The sequence below is a fragment of the Taudactylus pleione genome, unplaced genomic scaffold (assembly GCF_031769625.1).
Source record: "Taudactylus pleione unplaced genomic scaffold, aTauple2 ptg000066l, whole genome shotgun sequence".
NCBI classification, from domain to species: Eukaryota; Metazoa; Chordata; class Amphibia; order Anura; family Myobatrachidae; genus Taudactylus; species Taudactylus pleione.
In genome coordinates, this window is record NW_028284468.1 from 20,979,968 (window position 1) to 20,995,930 (window position 15,963).

The 15,963-nt window shown below is 39.2% G+C and overlaps 1 long non-coding RNA gene across 1 annotated transcript in view; it reads right to left on the bottom strand.

Annotated features, from left to right (window-relative positions):
• LOC148534526 (uncharacterized) overlaps positions 1-15,963 on the bottom strand; it is a 176,243-nt gene that overhangs the window by 27,436 nt on the left and 132,844 nt on the right. The window contains exon 3 of the long non-coding RNA XR_015877647.1: positions 15,068-15,230. This is a non-coding gene — a long non-coding RNA (uncharacterized LOC148534526). The remainder of the gene's footprint in view (positions 1-15,067; positions 15,231-15,963) is intronic.

Consider the following 15,963-nt stretch of genomic DNA (forward strand, 5'->3'; position numbering starts at 1 on the left):
TTCGCTTTTTAGTCCTTTGATATTAAAAGTATAATATTAAAAGTTATATTTTATGAGTATTCATTATAGTGCACCACTATGGACACTTTCTCTTTTCTCTTTTTCTTGCATCAATATACGATCTAATAATGTGTCTGTGATAGCACCCCCACTTTTTCAAATAGAGAAATATTATCTGTGGGGCTCACCTCAATCTAATATATATTAGGGCATGCATGGTGTCTGGTGCAACCGGAGAAAAATCTGTTCTTGCTTTCCTCTGATGTTAACAGCAAGTCTTGGTCCCATTATCTCTAACAACCTCCCTGAGCGAAAAGTAAATGTCTATTTACAGTGTGTACATTTTGCAGTGTGTACTAGCAGCACCTCCACAAGTAAGGCCACCACATTTCTATTAGTTGTATAAAAAACCTCCTCCAGATCATAGATGTCTTTCATGAACTGAAGAACTTGTTCCTACATTGATCTTCCCTCATAAATTTGTTTAAGAATCAAAACATTAAAATAAATAAATTAAAAACTAATCAATCCTTCCATCCTTTCCCTGACTTTAGTCCATATTCCAGCTCCCTCGAGCCTTTGACCTAGTTCTTGATTAATGAAAACATTCTTGGTTTTTAAACTTCCTATGGAGTCATATAGTTTATTAAACTGCCATCCTGTCTACCACTGCTGTACCACTCTGTGCCATGTTGGAAGCTGAACTTCCACAAATTAGTGCAGGCCGCTGCTGTCACTTATCTTAGTCAGCCAGCTAGTTTAATGCAACCTTTTGGCCTAAACTGGATGAAATCAATATTGTGAGCTGTGAGTTGGTCAAAATTGACTGGAAATGACTGGAAATAAATGTTATTGAAGTTCTTAATACTGTAGGTACAAAAACTGGCCCTAATTATGCAATTTTAGCTGTTTTATGAATTTCAGAAAAAATACAGATCCAAAACCAAAACACACAAGGGCGGTTTTGCCAAAACCAAATCCAAAAAACAAAGGAGATACAGATCCGAAACCAAAACACGGGGGTCAGCGCACATCCCTAATTTTTGTATTGTACCCCAACATCCCTTCTGTATTTTCTACACTATGCTGCTCCCCCATCTACATTTGTTCCCTCTCCGATTGTTGTGTACTGCGCATGTGTATGCACCACACTGCGCATGTGCGGTGATTGCACTGTGATTACGGATGCACAGTGTAATCCTTCGCAGAGTGAGTGACAGGCCATGCATTTTTGGGGGTGGTGACATGGCAGTGGATGCAGAAATGCAGGCGTGCCTGTCCGTTGGAACGCTGTTGAATGGTCTGCATAAATTAGCCACTGCGTATGACGAGACTTGGAAATTCTGAGACAGGTCAGAACTGCTGTATTTGTACATGAAGGGCCAATGTTATCTGATGTTACCAATGTATACACATTACTGTGCGGTATTACAAATGTGAGAAGGCAATAGTGGGCGTCTCTATGCTGGCTGAGTGGTGGCAGACATTAGCATATATTTGCAGATTTTTTGCGTGCGATTACACAGCTGCGATTGCAGTTGTGATCCGTGCTGAATCAGGCTCTATGTTCTCAGCACCAACCCTCGCCCCCACAAATAAACACACACATTAACCTAGTTCATGCATGCCATCCTCTTGTGCTCCTCTAACCATGTGTGCTACAGCTCAGTGTAGTGGCATCCTCCAGTCCTCTGCAGTTTTGACTATCTCTAACTGAGAGCATTGCAATGTCATTACATTATGTCAGCAATGATGCTGGAAACTGGGAACTGGGCACCTTAACCAGGCACTTTAAGAGGTATTTTACCAATGGTGCAGAGACAGTGACTAAAAGTGTTGTGAGTAAGCCAAGTCACTTTGACCAGCATAGACACTGATTAGGCATCTGACATGTAGTTGAGAATTGTATGATGTTAAATTCCTGCAGTACACCAGTGACTATCCCTCAGCCTGCACCTCACTGGCTATGCCACTGCCCACTGCATCTTTGACTTCATTGCTGTGAGTTTCCTATATACAACCAGCCATGTATTTCTGATCCCTTTATCACCTTATATCTGCCATACACCATTATAGTACTAGGCAGGAGCTTTTTGCCTCCAGACTAGTGTGATTCTCTGTGGCATGGATTCAGCTAGGCAGGGGTGAAGCTAGGCTATCATAGCACTAGGAGGGTTGGGATTCAGGTAAGGGTCCCTTGGGCTAAGTATACTTGAATATTGGAGAAGCTGGATGGCCTAATGATGCTGTTCTTAATGAGGACCTGGGTGAGGAGGTGAGCTGCTGTAGTTGAAAGGATGCCATTGTCATATTTCCAGATAATAAGAGCATTGTTAGCTGTGCAGGAGAGGATAGCCGATGTTAGCACTAGAGCAGGATGCAGTTTTCAGGATCGACTGAGAGTGGGTGTGCAGGTAAAGTCCTTTGGAATTACCCAAATGCTGACACAAAAAGGCAGGTATAGGTTTATGGGATTGCCTGTATGCAGAAACACAAGGGCAGGTGCATGGTTATTGGATTGCCCATATGCTGGAACACGAGAGTAGGTGCAGGTTTTTAGAATGTCCATTGTGGGAAAACTGGATCACGTTTTCAGGCTGTCTAATGTGGGAACACTAGAGCAGGTTTTCAGGATGTTCATGGTACGAACACTGGAGCAGGTTCACAGGATGTCCAATGTAGGAACACTGGAGCAGGTTTTCAGGATGTCCAAGGTAGGAACACTAGAGCCGGTTTTCAGGATGTCCAATGTAGGAACACTGGAGCAGGTTTTCAGGATGTCCAATGTATTAACATAGGAATACAGCAACTTGTATAAAGAATGCAGAACAGCAACCTGGGGCCAAGGTAATAGCCTATTGAAAAGGTGTAGTATTGGCCATCCTATGCCAGCACTTCCTTAATTAAATAGGGCATCTTGGATAGTGATTGGTCTATCTGATCACATGATTGGGGACTGCTGTTCACTGATTGGCTGGTTGACGTTATTCCAAGATTATGGCTTCTATGGACCAGAGCCACAGGAGCCAATGGGAGGAGGACTTCAGCTACTTGCAGGTAAGTGTTTGGGTCTGTGGGGCAGCACAGCGGAGACTCTGATGGGCATAAAACACATCATCAGACCCAGTAACAGAGCCTGGGGATTCATTGTGTGACAGTACCCCATCTTTAGTAGTGGCCACTGGACAATTGCTTTGGGACATGGTAAGAAACTGACTTCACCAACACTGGAACATGCACATTAGAAGTGTTAACCAAAGCTCTTTCCTCAGGACCATATTCCTTCCAATTATTGAGATATTGGAGATGGCCTTGTCAGAAACAAGAGTTAAGGATGCTTTTGACTTTATACTTTACTCTATGTTAGGTCTGGTTTTTGGGGGAACCTCAACTAGGGGAATAGAACTGGTTGAGTACAAATGGTTTGAGAAGGGATGTGGATAAGGAGGTAAATGAAGTTTGTATGAAACAGGATTGAAGACTTGAGAAATACTGAAAGGACCAATGTAAACTCCATGAAGGGTACTTGAAGGTGCAGGTTAAGTGTGAACAACCAAACCTTATCTTCAAGTTGTAGTTTAGGAATGGCTTTTCATTACTTTTGTATTCTGAGTATAATTTCTAGCATTGCAATGTTATGGCAAGAGAACCTCTTACTTGCTGCCAGAAGTCCCGGAGTAGCGATTCAGAAGCTGTATATAAAGGGGCATGGAAGAGAAGAAGGGAACCAGGTGATGCATGGAGTCTAGAGTATGGGTAGTGGCTCTAGACTGCACACTCTAATAGTAATGAAACGTGCTATTATGCTACGATTTTGAAGTACTATACACAGGAATATAATATGCGATCATTACTGTTCAAATTTAAATGTATACTGTAATTAAATATCATATCAGAGGTAGTTAGCACATCGTTGGCCAATGATACCGGCCTGCCCACCAATGTCCAGGACACCTCATCGAGCAGGTCCCTAACACTCTGTGGTTCACATCTGGGGTTCAGGGCAACCCAATAAACAGCCCAGCTAAAGATCCCCCCAAGCATCACATGAAAGAACAGTGACAGTGGAGAGTTATAAAGTATCAGGTGTGTGAAGGTACTGTAGTTAATAAGTGTTAAAATAGTTACAAAGGTAAAGAATGTGTGAAAAAGTACATTACAGGTTAGTGTTTGGGGCTGTGATGTGGAGACTCTGATGGACATCAAGACACACCACCTAACCAAGTATTGGGGTCCCAAGATGCGGCTTGTGGCATAAGCTTTCTGTCACATGGGGAAAGACTTAGCTTGGCATCTACAAGAAGATAGTTGACACCAATTACCTACAGTATATGACCACCATGTAATGCAGAGAGCATATGTGACCTCCATATAATACAGAGAACATCAAAGTGACTGCCATATAATACACAGAACATCACAGTGACCACCATATAATACAGATAGCATCAGTGACCACTTTATAAGGCAGAGGTCAGTGATCACCATATAATACAGAAGGCATCAGGAGCTGCAATATATTACAAAGAGCATAAGCAACACCCATATAATACAGTGGGTTTCAGTGACTGCCATATAATACAGAGGAGCATTAAAGGCATACAATGCAGAGAGTTTATTTGATAGTTTTAATATATCATTCCCTCATCAATAATCAAACCCTCCTCAAAATCACAAACTACTTCAGCTTCACAGTAATAACTCCATGTAATATAATTATACTTAACCTCTCTAATCCCCATTATTAATTAGACCCAGTGTCATCAAATAATTACATTTATGTACATTAAACCACTAATTACTTCCCTCAGTCACATTAAAAAAACCTTCATCTTTATTAACTCCATTATATTATATACTACTTTAATTCTTAAGGTGCACACACACAACAATTTTTTGAACGATTATCGATAATAATATAGTTTATCGTTCAATCGCTGAAAAAATTGTTCACTTTCTGAGTAAAAATGATGAACGATTATCATTCATGCACATTCACGTTTGTAGTTCAGTCAGATTGACCAATTCAACGATTTTCAGTAAGGGAATATGCAAAAATCGTTTGTAGTTCAAAAAAATCGCTCATTACATTTAGTAAATGAACGATTTTAGTAAACGATTTTCGTTAATTTTTCCCTTGAAAAAAATTAATGAAAATCGTTTACTAAAATCGTTCATTTACTAAATTGTAGCTGTGTGAATGCAGATTTAGTATTAACTACCATCAACAATACACAATCATCCCCATTCGATATATCCTTACTTCCATGTTGGATATCTCATGTTGCAACCACACAGCAGCATTTAGGGATACAGGAAGCAGCAGTAGTCTGTCAGATAGGTCTCGCTAAGGCTGCTGTCAATGGGGATTAGGAGGGTCCATGCAGAGATAGGGCAGACAGGGTAAAGTACAACCTATTGCTACAACACTCGACTCCTGGAATGGGATAACGGTCTGCTGATCATCCTTCCTCCTTTCTCACCATGCTAATTGGGATCACAGCTGGCACAGCTGCAACTGTGGATCTCCCCACTAGTACCTATCTCCATCACCAGAGGCACCTGCCCCTCCAGTCTCCCTAACTGCACCCCTGTAACTAGATGCTGGAAACATTCCTTATAGATTCTGGCCAATGTTGATATGAGAGTATCATTCAGTGCTGCACATTCATGCTGCAAATCTCCTGATCCACCACATCCCAACGATGCTCTATTGGTTTGGTGACTGTGAACTGCGAAGGTCAATGTATTGCAGTTAACTCATTGCCATATTTGTGGCACAATCTTGAGATAATGAGTGTTTTGTTCAATGTTTCCAGCACCTTGCTGAAGGTAAAGAATTCAGCCTGGTCTGTGATCAAAGGGAGGTCCTACACCAGAGTTTCCCAAACTCTGCCATTACAGTACATGCTTTAAGGATATCCATGCTTGAGCACAGGTGACTTAACCTCAATCAATTTGAATTAACCATCTGAACTCAATCATGGATATCCTTAAAACCTGGACTGTAATGGGGGAGTTTGGAAACCTCTGGCGTTGGACCTTTGTCCTAATTAATGGGAGGAAACTCACTGTAATGTCCCGTTACAGGATATGCTATTTCTAAACATGATTTATCAAGAGAATCATAGGGGAATTCTGTATATGAAGCAGAAATTTTGTGGTAATGATTTACAGAAATTGTACGTGTAAGAAGGGGTTTTTGTACATACAATCTATTGCTTATATCAGTCTACTATACATCTATTTCTTTTTATCAGTCAATAAATGGTTTTGCTTGTTAGTACAAGTCACAGTAGGTCTATATTAACTCATTTTTGCACTTGTAGTTAGCCTTCAAATAGCATTAGTTTACACAAAAAGCAATAAATAAATACAGTACAAATTAAAATAAAAGTTTCTCTTTTCATATATTTGTTTGAAGAAAGTTATACATCTAGCATTTGTTTTTTAATTTGTGTTACCTGTCACATATTTCTACTGTCACATCATAAACCAGTATAATTCTGCATACCTTATCTGTAGATAAAATGCCTTTGCAAATCAGAATCTAATATTCCATTGCATGGACTACATATTCATATAATTGCTGGCATGCTTTGCAAATAGCTAAAGATAACTGGTTTTATGGGTGCATTTTCCATTCAAGATATTATGAAGGAATTGGAGAAAAATATATGTAATGTACTGACTGATTGTGAGTGATGAACAGCAGCTTATTTACCATATGGCAATAAAACAATTATTTTCACTGTCAGTAAGATGGCGAGCATGTAAATATAAACTTCCTTTTAGTGGTAAAATATGATATACAACCTTAGTGAACAACATGGATTTTCCTATAAATTGTTTTTTGATTATATACTAACAATGTTTCTTCCAGAGTCCTTCTTGGCAATACTTTTTGTGCCATGCTAATGCATTTTAATATTTAAAGAGCTTTCTTCCTGATGTACAGAAAAGCTTTCGGTAGACAGTGACATATTTTTTTTTAACATGAACATCTCAGAACTACATTGGTGAAAGGTTCTAAACATTATTGACAAACTAATCATTAGTTTATCAGCCGAGTGTGTTTCCCTGTATATTTTAGTGGATGCTTATTCAGGCTGAAATGGGGTTGTATACTAGAGAAAGATAAATTAGTTGAGAGCTGTTTTAGTCAAGACAATAGCAACATAATATTAGAAGAAATACGCAATTGCAAATATTGTTAGAAGGAGCAGCACTCTGAGCAGTCTTCACCTTGTTTGCCTGAGTCTGTGGGCACTAGAACCTGCTGTGGCTCTCTATGGAGGTCTCTCCGATGGGTTGGGTATGCTGCTGGTCAGAATACTGACAGCGGCATCCCGACAGTCAGAATCTCGACACCCATAAGGAAAGAAAGTAAGACTAACCATTAACCCTAACCCTCCCATTCTGCACCTGGTGCACTACAAACCCCAGCAACCCCTGCTTGTACTACATCTCCCACTACTGCATCTGTTAACCCCTGCTGTTACTAATAAACCCGCAAGCTGGTTACGTCTCGCTGTCTGGCCTCAACTTTATTCACTTGCCACTGGGGCCTACAAATATATGTAGTAACGGAAATGGATAATTCCTTACAGGCAATGAACACAAGTTTCCAATTTCTACGAATTGGATCTCTGCTAAAAGTCATGGAATTAATAATGAAAATATTAGGTCCATTCACAGTGAGTTTATATGTATATGATGAGGATATTTCTATGTAAATATAAATATATATATATGCTGTAAAAGAGTAATTAAAAAGAACATGTGCCTAATAGTGTAATATCTTCCATAAAAGCTTAAGTGCTCAAAATAAATTGTGCGTTTCAAGCACTTATCTCACCTCAAAGGGGTAGATGAAACAGCACCTACAGCTTATAAGCTGAAACATATATGTGTAATGTGTTCAACTGCCCAAGGCATGCTTATATCCGAGCATGACCACACACCCAATAGTGGTGTATTTACAGACTCGGACTAGGCCACCAGGTATTCTGAGAAATCCTCGATATGCCCCGCTGATTCATAGCCATGCCTTTTATTGCAAGAGGGCGTGGCCTAGCTCTATTCACCAGAACCAGTTTTCAGTCTGTAACAGCTGCTTACCAGGATTGACTGACCCGCCAGCAGCTTTGGGGGGAAGCATGCAGTGGGTAGCAGGGTCCATTTAGATGAAGATCCCCTTCATGGAAAGGACCTACCTACAGGTATAACTATTTACAAATACAAAAGGGTAAGTACATCTGATCACATCTACCAATTAGAATATAAGGGCCCCGTATAATTATCTTAAATAAGTAATCTTAATTTATATAAAAACTTAACATTTATTAGGTACACTTTAAAAGAATGTCTCTTATTGCTAGGACTAGAGACAGTGAAATAGAGGTTAAAAATTTGATTAAAGAATTAGTGACAAGAAAATATATACTGAAAATGTATATTAAAAATATTAAAGATTATCCCTGCTGTGTGTCTGTGTGGTTAATTCATTGCAATATATATTTGAATATTTATATTTAACTCTGAGTCATATCGGTAATGAGAGAGTGAAAGTTACGTTACAGCCAATTATAGCCGATAATAAATAGCCTAATATATGATACCCACACAATTGGTCTTCAGATAGGCTTCTTTAATAGTTATTATGTGTGGATGTCTTGATTTGTCCAATTAATATATTTACACCATATAGAATAAGATCTAGTGCATTTGTTCTCTCATCGGTGGATCAATTTTGTATAAATTGTAAACTGGATAATTATATCTTTTTCCATACATTTGAGACCAAGGATTGCATAATTAATTCAATCCAATTATTCAACCTTGTTGTAAATTCGTTCATAATAATTTCATCTCTTACTTATTATTAGCTTATAAATCAATATGTTTTGTGCTTCATATGGTAATTAAAGGCACCAATATAATTAATTGACAACCAAGAAATTATACTATACAAATATGATGGAAATTACTACATGTGACGAAATGATGGCTTTATAATTGGTATTACCACTTTTAGTAATATTAAGCTCCAACAGGTTCGCCGATCTCTTTCCCCTAAATAAATGTCTTGGGTATTTAGATTATCCCAAACTTGCCATATGTCATCTAATTAATGTGACCTTTAATAGTATACAAGGCTGTTATCTACAGCAGTTACAGTCTAAAGCTGGCCACAAACATAGTGATGTGTTCACGATCCAACATCATGCACGATTTCCCTTGAAAACTCTCCTCGGCAGCTCTGCACACGATTTGGTGTTTGCAGTGTCCAATCTTCAAACGATCTATTGTGCAGCCAGGAAACTTCTCCAGTGAATTTGTATCCCAGATTGGCAGGTCTGCCCTACAGCACGGCAGATCTGAACATACAATGTACGACAGGTGGGGACGCGCATCACATCATGATCGTGAGTGGGGACTCATGATTTTCTCATAATTTGGCCATATTTCACACGATCTGTCGTTCCAATGTGTCGGAGTCGGCCAGGTCGTGTAAAATATCGCTATGTGTGTGGCCAGCATAAGATCAACCTTCATTCATAGTTTCTGTTTCATGTTTAGAAATCTCTCATTGCAGCTTATATTTGTTTCCTATTATGCCTGCTGTATAGACGTTCAGGAGAGCACATATTGTAACAATGTTGCCACATTCAAAACTACATATAATGATAAACATTAAAACTGTATTTAATCAACAAGAAATCTATTATATTAGATATTTAACCTCAGTTAATGGCAACTATGGAGAATTAAATGTATTCGTATTCCAAAAAATCCATATGAATCAACTAATCCTAAGAGAGATATGAGTCTAAGGTAATAACAGGAGGTAGTATTTTTAGATGGTTAATAATATTTGAATAAAATAGAGAGAGGTATAAGGGATCATCATCTACAATCAATAGACATATGATTTACAACTAAGATGGAACCCAAACCATCGCTATATAATAAATACAATCATCTAATATAGGCATTTACCATGGTCCTTTTTATAAGGGGGAGATTGGTCCTATGGGAACGGATCTTTATGCAAGAGATTGGAGGGAGCTGGGGACAATTATAATAGCATTATTTTTCACTATGCACTTGTCACACTCTGCTCAAATTGTGTGACTTACTTTGCCATTTGCTGCAGGTCAGGATTTCTGTCTGACCTTGTTCAAGAATCATACACTATGTGAGCTGCTAGCATTCTTCCAGTGGGAGTGCTCCTGCCTGAGCTGACCTCAGGAGCCTATCAGGGACTGGCAGCAGATTCATATCCCCTGTGAGAACTCCCACTGGTGCCAGAGCAAATAGTTACTTCCTAGTGTTAAGTTCTATCCTGTGGCTCCTTTGTGCAGAAAACCATCACTGCTACCTGGCTCTACAGTATATCTACAGTTTCTGTGTCCTGATTTGTGTGCTTTGTATTCCAGTTTAGGAATCACAAGCTGTTCCAGTGAATTTACTCAGCAAACATCAGTTGTAGTCTATTATCCAGCTCAGTGAAATCACCAGCTGCACTGATTAGAGGATTCCTGCAATCAGCCTCTGCAAATCTGTTCCTGACCCTGGCTTTGTTTCTGACCTGCTTCTGTCTAATCCCTGGTACTGCGTTTGGTTATCTGGTTCTGACCTTGGCTATCCTCTGCGACCTGCACACATCTGCTCCCTGGTACCTTGTTGTCCGTTTGGTTCTGACCCGGCCTGTTCATTATGCTGAAAGCCTTCTCCGCTCCATCCAGAGTTCACCAGCTCCTGTATAGAGGAACCTATTCAATTTGAAACCAATTGAATGTGACAACATTGTAACAATATGTGTCTTTCCTTAACATCTATACAGCAGGCATAATAAGAAACCAATATAGGCTGCAATGAAAGATTTCTGAACATGAAACAGAAACTATGAATGAAGATTGATCTTAGACTGTAACTGCTATAGATAACAGGGAATGTAGTTATGATGTGGCCGCCGGTCTCAGTCCCGACAGTGTAATCCAGAAATACTAACGCCTTTGTTAATCCTGACACCGGAATGCCGAGGACACCAGACTGATCATCCTCTCTGCCGGGTATGTATACACTTAGCCTGGGGATGGGGGGGGTAATGTTTATGGACCCCCAGGGGGACTTAGGCAGATGATGTAATATGTGAGCATCTTCTGGGAGCTCTGTCAGCCGACGCTGCACGTGGTGAGGGTGATGGTGTATTTAAGGTCAGTCTGTATGTATTTGTATTATCCTGATGACAAGACAATAAAAAAGTCTCAAAACATTGACTTTACATTTTGCTGTGGTGTGAAGATTTATTGTCCGAGTGCCGCCTGACATTTGCTTTATTTGGGATCCACCAAGTGAGGATTCCTAGGAGGGCACCGATAGTGTAACGGTATTTATTTGGAATGTTGCCTGCATTGGAATTTTATGTTATTGAGCATCACGGCTATCGCAACAGCACCCATCTTTGAGTAAGCTACTCCTTGTGACACCATGATATGTCAGGCAAATAGCTCTGTCAGAATGGCAGAGTTTCACAACATTACGGGTGAGGTGATGGAAAATGTAAACATGGCTATGCAAAGAAAAGGGTCCATACTGAGTTTTTCTGATACAGAAGCCAAGTCAATTTTGTTTGAGCGACACCTGATTGATGAAAACGAGGCTACATCTTTGGAACACTTATATAAGGGCTGGATTCGACTTAAACAGAAGGAGACTGATTTTTTATATCATGGAATAACTGAGCGATTATTTCAAAGAGAAACACATTCCTAGAGGTTTTTGGGTTTGAAATGCACCTACCATCTGGAAATTCAATGTCTCTTTTTGCAAGAGGTGGATTGCTGTGCTGAACAAGTGCAGCTTTGACCTCATGCTATTAGTAATTGAGGAATCATCTAGGGAATTGTCCATTATTAAGGACAAAATAATAACATTCGAAGCTGCACATAAAACAGCATTTGAGTCCGATGCATCCACTAATTGGATAGAAAAATTGACCACTCAAATATCGGTGTATAAACGTGATCTAATAGCCTTTAAAAAGAAGAAATTAGCCCTATTCAATTTGGAGTATGAGCAAAATTGCATTTATCACTGAGTAGGAGCAGGGAATAGAGAAAGAGGACAATATGAATGGGGCGCCACCAACAGCGACGTTTCCGAAGACATTATATGCAGTCTGACTTCTACCAAGATCTAACTTCTACCAGTGATTCTGATGGACAGGTAATAAGTCACCATGGTCCCGTAACATCCCCTTTAGGGGTTATCACCTGCAACAGTGTTACAGATGCCAGCTGCAGTGTACAAGAAGGGTGGTCAGAGGAAAAGGCAGGGGAAGAGTGGGCAGACCCCCATTACCATGGAGGCGTTAGTCTTTTCTGACTGTGCCTCTTAATGAGTTACAGTGGGAAGTGGAAAAGTATAACTGACACGACAACTTAAATTACATGAGCATTTCAGAGGTTCTAAGGCTAGTAGGCAAGGCTGTGAAAGAACAGATACACAGATTCTTCATCAATTAAGAAAATCACAGAAGAAGAGTACTTTTGATCTTAATACCAACAATGCCTCAATAAGAACTTTTTCACGTGTGCTTGATAGTAGAATGGAGGTTCTGATTAATAAAAAGCATGGTCAGATATGTGATTCTTATAACAATTTGAGTAAGGTCGAATGGGAGGCTTTACACGATCTGTCTGGTTATACTGATATTATAATACGCCCCGCGGATAAAGGTGGGGCTATTGTAATTCAGGATGTGGATGCATATATGGCTGAAATTGAAAGGCAATTTCCCAATGGTTCAGTATAACAGTTGTTGCTTAGTGATCAGACTGTCAAATTTAGCATCATTACTGATGAATGCAGTTAATAATGGCTTCAGCTCGGGGGAATTACGAACAGCTTTGTTTCCTACTAATCCTGTGATATCTTTGTTATATACATTAGCCAAACTGCATAAAAGTGCAACCTACCCCCTGGGAGGCCCATAATAGCAGCAAGGGGTTCATTATTTCAAGTGGTTGCTACATACTTAGATGCTCTCTTGCAGCCATGTATTACCAACAGTCCTGGTTATCTTTTAGACACAACTGCATTCTAGAATATGTTGAAAGATATTGCGGAGATACCTATAGGTTGCCTTTTGTGCAGTATAGATATTTCTAAATTATACACCATTATTCCTACCAAGGATGGGTTAACAGCAGTATGATCTCAAATTGAGGGTAACCAGTGGTACACAGGACTTGGTAATGAATTATTTTCTGTTTAATGGCAAGTTCTACTTGCAGACCTCCGGGTGTGTGATGGAGTCTAATGTTGCCCCATCATATGCCAATGCCTACATGTTAGTAGAGCAACGTAAGATCTTCTTTGAGAATAGTAGAGTATCTGGCTATATTAGAGCATATTGCCACTATATTGACGACCTGTTCGTCATATGGTCTGGAAAGGAGCAACAATTTGTTGAATTCATGGATGGTCATAATGTGTTGCAAGGTCCCATTAAGTTTACATATAAAATTGATGCCCATTGTGTGAACTTTTTGGATGTAGAGGTTACTTTGAATAATGGTCTGATCACCACATCTTTGTTTTACAAGCCTACTGATCGGAACACTACATTGCATGCAAGCAGTTTCCACCTGCGACCATGTAAATATGCTCTGCCATTCTCCCAGTTTATAAGGGCTAAATGCATTTGGAGTAACAATATGGTTGCTGAGCAACATATTGATGCTATGATCCATAAGTTTCTAGCACGGGGTTATGAGTATGGTGCACTATTTAAGGCTAAATAATGAGCAATGGATATACAGTACCCAGGGAACAACTTTTATGTAGATAGAAACCTAGTGTGGCCAAGGAACGATTACCGTGGGTGAACCACTATAATCCTATTAGTACTGAGATTAGTAGAATAGCTAAATAATTATGGCTGATAGCACAAAGTGATGATTCTCTTAAATTATGTGAGATGCACATTATGCCCTGCTATACCAGGGGGCGTAATATTAAAGATCTGGTTATGAGAACTGATATTACAGGAATCAGGTCTAGTCGGACGACTGGTTCTAATTTTGTGACCCTCAAACCTGGATGTTTCAGGTATCTGAATTGCCTGACATGTAGGTATATGAATGTGGGCGCTGAGTTTAGATATCCCCCATAGTGGTAAGTGCATGATGATTAGGTATCGCTTGACATGTCAGACGAAATTTGTTATATATTTAATCACATGTCCATGCAGATTCAGTTATGTGGGGAAAACTGAATGCATTATATGCGAAAGGATGGTGATACATCATTCAGCAATTAAAGTGCACTTGCTAATGGGCAGAGTGATCAACCCATGGCCTGGCACTTTCTGAATGCTGGATACAGTTTGTTTACTCTTCGTTTCATTTTAATAGATCATATACCTGAATCCATATGCTGGGGTGACCATTCTGGAAAATGATTGTGCTGTGAATCACAGTGGTACACAGTCTGAGAACAATGTCCCTGAGAGGGCTTAATGAAAGCATGGCTTTGCATTGCTTTGTTTGACAGAGTTTAGGAATGCTGAACGGTGATTAAGTTGTAATGTCATAATCATAGTATTTGTACTGTGGTAGATTAATGTAATAGAACAATATATTGGATATGATAAGATATGCTAATACTTTATATATTTCTCTTTGTACTATTATTTATGAAAATTTGCTTAAGTGATGATCGTTTCCAGAATATAGTGATTATTGCTAGTAGTTGCTGCTGATAAAGGTGGTCCTATATATATTTGCATATACAGTAGCCAGGTTTTAGTGTTTCCTCACCTATTTGTGTATATGTTTATTGTTATCTTGGTAAAGGGTATCTGTGGATGACATAATATGTGAGGATCTTCCTGGAGTCCCATCAGCCCTCACAGAAAAACCATGCATAGTAAACAGAAGGTGTGACATTTGTGCGATACATCAATCAAGACTCTGACACAATGGGTCTGTACATCAACATTTCAGTGTAATAACACTTTTGCCAGGATATAAAGCATACAAGAAATATATCTTACCTTATAAAGGTTGCACACCCAGAGTGAGAGCTGAAGCTGGAAACAGGACCCAGCACCTATCTAGCGGTGCAAGTCAGTGATGTCAACATGTGCAAGTGGCAATAGCCGGGCATGAATCGATCTAGTGTACTCCATCACCATAGCAACTACATACATGATTCAACTGAGAAAAGGATAAAAGTAAATAATACATCAGGATCCATATCAACTAGGTACAAGTCTACAAATCTCATGGTGACATAAATAAAGAATAATCACTATAGTATCAGGGTTAGATACATCATATATCCCCAACATACCTCAGTTAATTAAGAATATTATACAGTCAATTTCAACATATACTGTATAAGGCAAATCTAAAATATCTAAATGAAAAAGGTGACTGATAATTAATTTAATCCCTTTGGATTTACGATGTCAAGCTTGTCTATCCAAAAGGCTTCAGGTCTCAACAAGATTGTGGATCTATCACCTCCTTTAAGCAGAGGGGGGCATGATCTATCATGTGGTATTTAAGCTAAATTATGTCTTGCTTCAGCAATATGCTGAGCTACTGGCTGCTCGCTAGTGCCATTCTGGATGGCTGCTCATATCGCACAACGATGGAGCACCATCCTTTCCTTGAATTTAGATTGCATCTTTCCAATGTATGAAAGACCACAGAGACAAGTATGTAAAATAAACTACATATACACTATTACAATCAAGATGGAATTTAATCGAGAATTTTAATAGATATTAAAGTGACACATAAACATTTAAAGCACCCAAAAAAAACTTTTTAGCAAAAAACACATCCAGGGTGCCTTAAACACTTGCACACAGTTTTTGAAGGAACTTGGCAGAGGTTGTTAAAAACATCTTGGAAAAATAACAACAGATCTTCTGTGAATGTA